We start from the raw sequence: 8,413 nt of genomic DNA on the forward strand, positions 1-8,413 counted from the left end.
CTTAAAATAAACAAAATACAACCTCAGATCAACAGAAATACATGAGATACTTTGCAGTGTTATCGTTTATTAACAGAAACGAATCCTTAATGCAGACTGTGTAAAAAACACACTGCTTGCATAGAATTTAGAGAATTCAGATCCAGGCGCTGCTAATCAAATGTACATGATTAATGGATCATCAGTGAGTGTGAGCAGCAGATGCTTTGGTAATTTGATGGTCTGAAGCATTCAGGTATGTGTTAATGCAATGCCAAGAAGGAAAGACATCAGCAATGATCTTAAAGAAGTAATTGCTGCTGCCAATCAATGTGGGAAGCATTATAAGGCCATTATCAAACTATTTCAAGTCCACCACACTACTAGATTTTTCACAAGCAGAAAGCATTAAAGACTGCGTCCAGTCTTTTCAGGATTGGAGATCCCAGCAAATCTACTCCAAACTCAGAGAAACTACAGAAAACCAAAGAGTTACACCGTGGACACTACAGCCATCAGTTAGCAGGTTATATGTTAAAGTTCAGGAGAGCAAAATTAGACAAAGGCTGAACAAATATGACTTATTTAGAAAGGTTTCCAGGAGAAACACTCTTCTCTCTAAAATTAATTTGCATGGCTTAGGCTTGCAAAGCTGGATCTGAACAAAGACTTCCGGAACAATGTCCTTTGGATACATGACACCAAAGAGGAACACTTCATGCTAATACAGTGGAGGAGCTTGTAGCTCCTTGCATGAGCTTGACAATGAACTCTTCTGTATATCAAAAATATTTTAGATTCAAATGTTGGACAGGCTGTCTGGTGGACATCTAAAGCTTGTTCAAATCTGATTCCCACTACAGCTCGTTGCAACAGAATGGCTGAAAAAGAAAAGAATGCAGGTGTTGCAATGATTCAGTCCAAGTCTAGACTTTAACCCAATTGACATTATTAAGAGAGCTCATCTCAGTCAAATGAAGCAATGTGAAAGCAATGTGTTTAAATAAAAAAAAGTCACAGTGTAATATGTCATGTGTTGTTGTGAGGTTGTATTTATATAATTTTAAAACCTGGTAAGGAACAGATGTTTTTTATTTTATTTTATCATAATATGTAAAACATAGGCATCAGCACAAATAGCTTGGAGATGCTGGTTTATAGCTTTACTGATCCTCCAGCAGTTGGTCCACTGTCACAATATGACTTTGAATGAACAGCTTCAAGAAATGTCAGATTTCCATCAAGTAACATGTTCCCCGCAAGATGAATCGTAATAACTTTGTGATAAATGAACTTTTTATTTAGCACCATCATCGGGTTTCAATTTGTTCATGAGAAAACACTAACAGAAATCCCATCAACATCATCTCTTCTTTGAGATTAGTGTAAATTACTAGATGTTACTATGGTAAGAATTTTACCTACTAAAAATTAAGCGCTGCCATTGTGGGAATGTTACCATGCTAACAATTAGTTTAACCAATTAAGTGCTGCTAAGCACAGCCCCACAAAGCAGCTAGCATGGATGTAGGCTTTTGGTTTTGTTTTAAGTGTGTCAGCATGTGGGTATGTGTGTTGGTGTAGACTGATCAAAAGTATTGCATTTATTTTCAAGAAGAAGCACTGTGTGCTATTTTATACTTAATGTAGCTTGTCCTTTCAGGAATGACTGATTCATGAAGACTGGCAGGGGAGTAAAGATTATGATAAAGCATTAAATATATTATTGTAAAAAGATGTCCATTGAGATACAAATAAATGATCACAGGCGAGAGTAGCCTTCACTTTGGATACTTGAGCCTCAGTCAAGCTACTTATCAAGATAACCTCAGAAAAACAGCCATCTAATGATGTACAGTTCATTTCAGTATGTAAATTCTACCATGATATGTATTTATCTTGTACTGTATGTGGGACTGCAGCTAGTTCATTTAGATACACGGGCTCATCGGCAAGAAGTAACATATGTGTATTATGCTGTTACAAGTGAGAGATTACTCAATAGTGCAATATGATGTCTTCCTAAAAATATAAAAGACAATAATGATGTGTAGAGTCTGGCACCAGCATCTTTGACTTGCTTTGAGTTGAGTTGTTTTGCTTCAGGGCGAATAAAACCGCATTGATGTTTAATACTGCATGATGTGTGTGTAAACAAAGCGAGACGACAAGAAGTGAAGTCCCTGATCCACAAAGTCTCCAGCGGTGCTGCTGCGAAAGAGGAATTTATATCTTATCTTGATGCTAATTGTGTGTTTACATTAGCTTATTTACATACTAATTAAAATGGATTTATGTACTTTTTACATGTATATTTTTTTTCCAAAGCTGATTATTATTCAAAGCCTGCTGAGTGAAGTTTTAACTGTCTCCAAGAGATGAATAAAATATCTGATGAAGCTGATAAAAAGAACGTTGCCTTTGACTCCAGGCTGCTGTTTGTAGCTACAGTTCATGTTGTTTATAAGCTCAGTCTGTGCTGTGTCTTTGCTTGTTCGTGATATATGATCTCTCGCTGTCTCTCTTGTAAGCACTGAGTTGAGTTGGTATAGGATGCTCTTTGAGTTTGGAGCAGTGGTCTTGAAATTTGTTTTATGTGTTTCTCTAAATGTCCGTCCATTTGTTTTGACTGAATAACAGAATGGAAAGTAAGTTTTAATACAAAAAGTAGTTACCAAATCTCAATCTGACCTTTGGGATGTGAGCAACAAACTGTGCGATGCTATCCTGACCAACATGTTAACAGAACCTTGCTGAATCCATGCCATGAACATAGAAGGCCCAGTGCAAGCAAGGTGTGCCTAATAAAGTGTCCAGTGAGTGTATATGTATATTGACTTTTTCTGTCTCCCATGCAGTGCAGAGTGGGCAGTGAACAGAAAGCTGTAGGCAGCATAAAGTTCAAAACTGAACCATGAAGGTTAATCTGACACTGAATATTCAGCTGGTAGGCTGTTTTGTTCACATACCACCCAAACCATAACCGAACCATTGTTTGCATAAAGTTGACAATTTCTATAAACATTAGTCTTTATTTAGCCAAAGAATTTTTGATGGATGCGTGACTAATGCAAAATTGTCCGTAACTAATCGACCCTTCTTCATTACAACAGTTCAGTAACAGAACAATGAAACATTGAAACATCTGCAACCATCTAACAATGAAACATTAAAAGTTTGTTGCTTACCAAATATGTCATGGTTTTCTTAAAATTGGTATTAATTTATGAAGAATTGTAACATCAGTTATCAACTAAACAGCTTGATTTCAAATTTTCTTCCTAACTCTCTCCCCTATAAAGACGGCATTTGACAACCTTCCCAGCACCATTAATCATGAGCTTTGACACCTCAGTATGTATCAATAAATATGTGGTTTGATGACCATTTAAATAGTTTTATGGGTTTTTCCAAGGGTAGCTGCACAGTTCAGATGCACACCCAGTCATTTTGTTCAGTAAGACAGAAACCATCAAAGGGTTGTTCCTTGTAAGCTTTCAAAGAGCAAAGAGTTACCCATTTATATTTTCAGGAAAATGTGCGGTGCTTCATCATAAATAAGTAAAATGATTCCTGTGCACATCCAGTTTTCAAAGTTTTCAACGATCTAATGAATATTATTTTCTTTCATCTTTTTTTTTTTGGTGCGCACAGCTTTTTGTATTAGTGTCTATTTGTAAGCATGATTCTGTGTGTATATGTGTGTGCGTGTGTATAAGAGGTGTACAGTAGATCCATCATAGCCTGCTCATAAGGCCATAAATGAGCGATAACATCCTGATTGACACTGAGGCTTAGTTAAAATCTCAGGAGTGTAGACAGAAGGAGGAGCGGCGAGAGTGGACTGATATTTTCTCAAAGACAGCAGAGGAGTGAAGAAACATCTCAACACCTGCGGGCAAAGGTCAGCCTCACACTACCGAAGCGCAAGCAACTCTTTCCTTCAGCACAGATCCCCCTTTTTCATCAAACTTTTGCTGGAAGGTTTTAGCTAAGTTTCTTTTCTCTTTCCAAGTTTAAACATTTTTTATTCTTCGGCTGCACAACGCTGTCTTTCTGTTTTATTCCTTCTACCCCCCTCCTGCTCATTCCTTGTTCTCCTTTTTCTAAAAAGGGGGGGAGGGGGTCTGCTTAATCTTTTCCACTATTTCTTTTCTGTCTTAGTCACAGATGGGGAGAATGGAAAGTCGCTTTCCGGTATTGATTGGTTAAAATGTTTATTCCCGCAAATGACAGAAAATCTATATCCTGTGTTTCAGGCATATTTTGACTGGCACCAGTGCCTGGCAAACGGAGTGCACCGGTTACAGTGAAGTTTACAATTGTGTGCTTGCATGTAATGCATGTAATGCATTATATGTGGAACCCCTCGAGAGAGAGTCTTGGCCTCAGAGAAAAGTCCTGCCTGTAGTGACATTAAAGGATATTCACGCCTATTTTCTGCTCTTGACATTGGTTTGGGACCGGATTACAAACAAATACACGTTCATTTCAGTTCAATCACAAAAACTGGCATAACAACAGGAACTCAGTTAGGTAAATTAACCCTGGCAGTCCATCCCAAACATCCAACTGTTGGCTGGCGCCCTGGGGCCTTCCAAACATTTATCCGCATCTGTCCAAATTTCAGGATCACGGTGACTTGCTATTCTGAATGAAAACTCTGTGATGCAATGCACAGAAAGACCCAGTGCCCAGTCTTCCTTTCAAAACTCAGACATTTTGTACACACAGTCCCATCCACGAGGACTCTCTCATCTTATTGTTTGAACGCCGGATGTTGTAACTGATTTTTAACATTTGTTTTGAGATTCCGGTATGAAAACCGCAGCCCTTCAGGAGCTCTTTGAAGAGTGGAAAGAGGTAAAACACAGTGGAAATGGCAGGATTTGTCTCTGTGTGTTTGGCCACACTTGATTTGCTGTGTACTCTTTAAAGTCGATTTTTCTGTTTTTTTTTCCTCACCATACTGCTGCCCCGCCTGTTGGCTTTGGCACCAATATCCGCTCGGTTTATTTAACCTCAGTGTGACTGACAGCTCTTGTGTTGTGTTTGCTGCTGGGCCTCCCCCAAGCACAGCCCAGAATGCTACATAAAAACACAATGTGAGAGTGGAAATGTGTGGTTCCAGTTAAAAATGTCACTTAGGATCACATTGTTTAATTGTGAGACAGCGCTTATTACGAGCACTCCTCCTTAGATCTACCGCTAAAGTAAAATAAATGTTCCCGTGTCAGTCCCTGCCCTCCTAATAGCTTTTAAATGAGTCAGGGATGAGATCCCGCCGAGCGCAGAGTTGAAACACAGATAATCGCTGAAAGAAGGAGAGCTGTGAAACACTGCATCTGTTTTCAGCAAACTCAAGGCCAAAAGCAATGATGAGAAAATACACAGAGAAATCGCATGATCGGTGTTGTGAGTTCAAAGCCCTCCAGGGGTCATTTAGTAGACAAATGATTAGGCTAGGAGAAACAAACAGGTAAGTAAACGGTGCAATGCCTGAAGAAGTTTTGTTTCCTCACAGTACACCAGGACTGACCGATGTGCTCCATCTCTAGCCTGTGCTGACGATTATTTTTGTTAGTTTGGACCTTTGATGAGTAGTAATTACTAAGAATTGCCATTTAACTGATCTGGAGAAACACTCTAATGTTCAGCAGTATGAGAAGTTTGAGGTAAAAAAAAAAAAAAACAATCACCTTATGCTACAGTCACACTAGGGAAAACAGTGATTGCAGAAAATGCAAGAACAAGAACAAAATTACTATGACCGTGTGAAAAAAAAACTTGCCTTCTTGTTACCTTTGAAATAGTTACTTCGAAGATGGGGACCAGTTGCTGTCCTCAAAGTGACTTTGGTGCATCAGGACAGCAGCACAGCCAGAGTCAGCCTGCTTAAATTACTTATGCTTTTACACGCAATTTGTAACAACACAGTGTTAACTGTGATATATCTGCAAATCTGTTGCTCTACATTTACACAGAAATTCACATAAAGCAGAAATTTATATTAATTACTTGCATTGAGAATCCAGCTAGAATGTCATAAATTTGAAAAGAAGTTCTGAAATTCTTCCAAAAATTGACATAGACGCTCAACAAGTTTGCAAGACATGCATGACATACAAGTTACTCAGACTGATAGCGATGTGTCTATTTATAGCTTGTCTCCATTTATAAACTAGATTGTAATTATTTGAAAACCTTTGCCAATCTGTTTGAGAGTGACCGCAGTTAGTTGGAGTTGGACCACGTTTGTTTGGAGACAAGTTGCCTCCCAACAGATGACCCGTGGATCCGCCTTGTGAACTAAATGGTGGAGGGTGATGGACGCTCATTGATTGTTGCAACTACTTGCAAATGATCGCTGAAAGAGGGAAAAAATATTTTATTCCAGCCCCACTGAGATTTAAGGTTATCACAATTTATCCGAAGAGAGGTTTTGCTTTGATCTAATGTTGCTATAGTGATGTGGCCCCAAGGTTTCAGCAGTAACTCCTGTGAGTGTATTATCATTAAAATGCAGAGACAAGATTAGAAAAACAGATTTTTAGCCATTACTTATGACTATTGTACTATGTAAGAAAACCTTTTCTAACCCTTTCTTTGCAAATTACCTATTTTGTTCACAAACGGGCTTTTATAATAACCTACAACCTCTTAACAGTCAGCTGCTGATGCCGTTCATGCTCAAGTGGCTGTTCGAGTGCCTTAATCTGTAATGTCACTGACTTATTTTAGTGTGCAGGCTTGGTTAAATTAGTCGGATAAGTTTAAATGAAATGACCTGAGATGTGCTCGGGCAATTACAAGCAGGGTTGATAAAGTTTTAATTTTGATCTCAGGCTGCAATGAACTGGAGTGCACCCTTAATGGAATGAAGCTTGTGCTGGCCTGAGGAGTTTGCACACAGCATTATTATACTCATGAAGCTCTGAGAAGGCCGGCCTGTTGTTTCCACTAGGGATACGAAAAAATAAGCATACATATTCTCTGGCTGCAGCTAAAAACAAATGACCGCTACAGTGAAAAATCCACATTTATGCAGCTTTTTCCGTTTGCAACCTTCCGTTCTTTTTTTCTTTTTCTATTCATTTCGGTGCAGTACAAATGTTTTCTTAACATATCACTCCATATCTGATCTTCTGTCATTTTCTGGGAAAGCTTCCTAGTGTGTGAACATTGTGCATGTACTGTTTGCAGGGCGTTTCGGCATTGGCAAGACTGCGGCAAAATAAGGCATTTTGCAATATGTTTCCACGTGGACAAAATCCCTGCACACAAACCGACTGAGAACATGAACACACACACAAGCGAGCATTTTGTTCCCGGTTTTATTTTGCACAGGGACATCTCTACTCTCAAGTTCATTCCTGCAGAGAGAAAAACAGCTGGAGCCTCTGGGATGTAAATAACGCAATGGCACTGACCATGCCAGATACCACACACACACAATCACACACAGCTTCCTCCCTCAGGTTCTTGGATGTTATTCACAGACAATCTTTAGACACATTTTGCAATTTTAAGAGTCACAAAGTGATTTTTTTTCTAATTACATAGTTTCCCACTAAACACTATGCTCTAAGTGTATCTGATGATATCACGTGTGCATGTTCATCCACTCTATCCAAAAAATGTTTTTGCTTCCAGGTACATTTGCAGTGGTTGAGCAACTAATTCATCACAGTGAATAGTGTGCTTTTATTTATTTCCAGTCCTTCCATACATAGAATAAGCTGTGAATGCAAAGACACCCTGCATGTTAGAGTAGATCGAGTAGACACAGTAAATACGGCACACAGCATATTTTAGCATGTACATGTCAACGGCAGTTGCCATTTCTATTTACCAGAATCCTAACTTTTCTCTACAAACTTTCCAATCAGCTGAAAGTTTGCAACCAACTTCAACACAGCTATAGGAAAATATATATACTAGATGTCTTTGACAGTAGATTGTTTTGAGCACTGTGTACTTTAAATATGATAAACAGGGTTAAAAAACTAACAAAAATATATTTGCACACTGTCCTTTGAAAGTGTGCAAATATAATGAACACTTTCAGATCCAATTATTTATGCAAACTGTGAGCTTACACGTCCTTGTTCTGTTCAAGTCAGACCCAGCAGCGTGCAAGAAAGTAGAAAAAGTTTTGCGTTCTCTCCTTACAGTCCAATAACAGCTCAAGAGGAACTTCAATTGAACCTCTGACATAATTTTTGAGAAAACATAAAAATGTTTAAGTGGACTTTGTCTCACTGAGCACTCAATCTGAAGGTTCTTTGGCTTTCGTGGAGGGTGTCACGACAATGTCAGCATAGATCCAACAGGGATCTGTGGTGATTCATTTTAATTGCTTTAACACATCCATCATCATTTGCTTATTAGTTTTTCATGCTCCGATGCCTCCTTATTTTTATTAAAAAAGAGA

This window comes from Copadichromis virginalis, linkage group LG13 (assembly GCF_057382275.1).
Source record: "Copadichromis virginalis isolate Kocher_CV1m ecotype Utaka linkage group LG13, C_Virginalis_male_GT1.1, whole genome shotgun sequence".
In the NCBI taxonomy this organism is placed as follows: Eukaryota; Metazoa; Chordata; class Actinopteri; order Cichliformes; family Cichlidae; genus Copadichromis; species Copadichromis virginalis.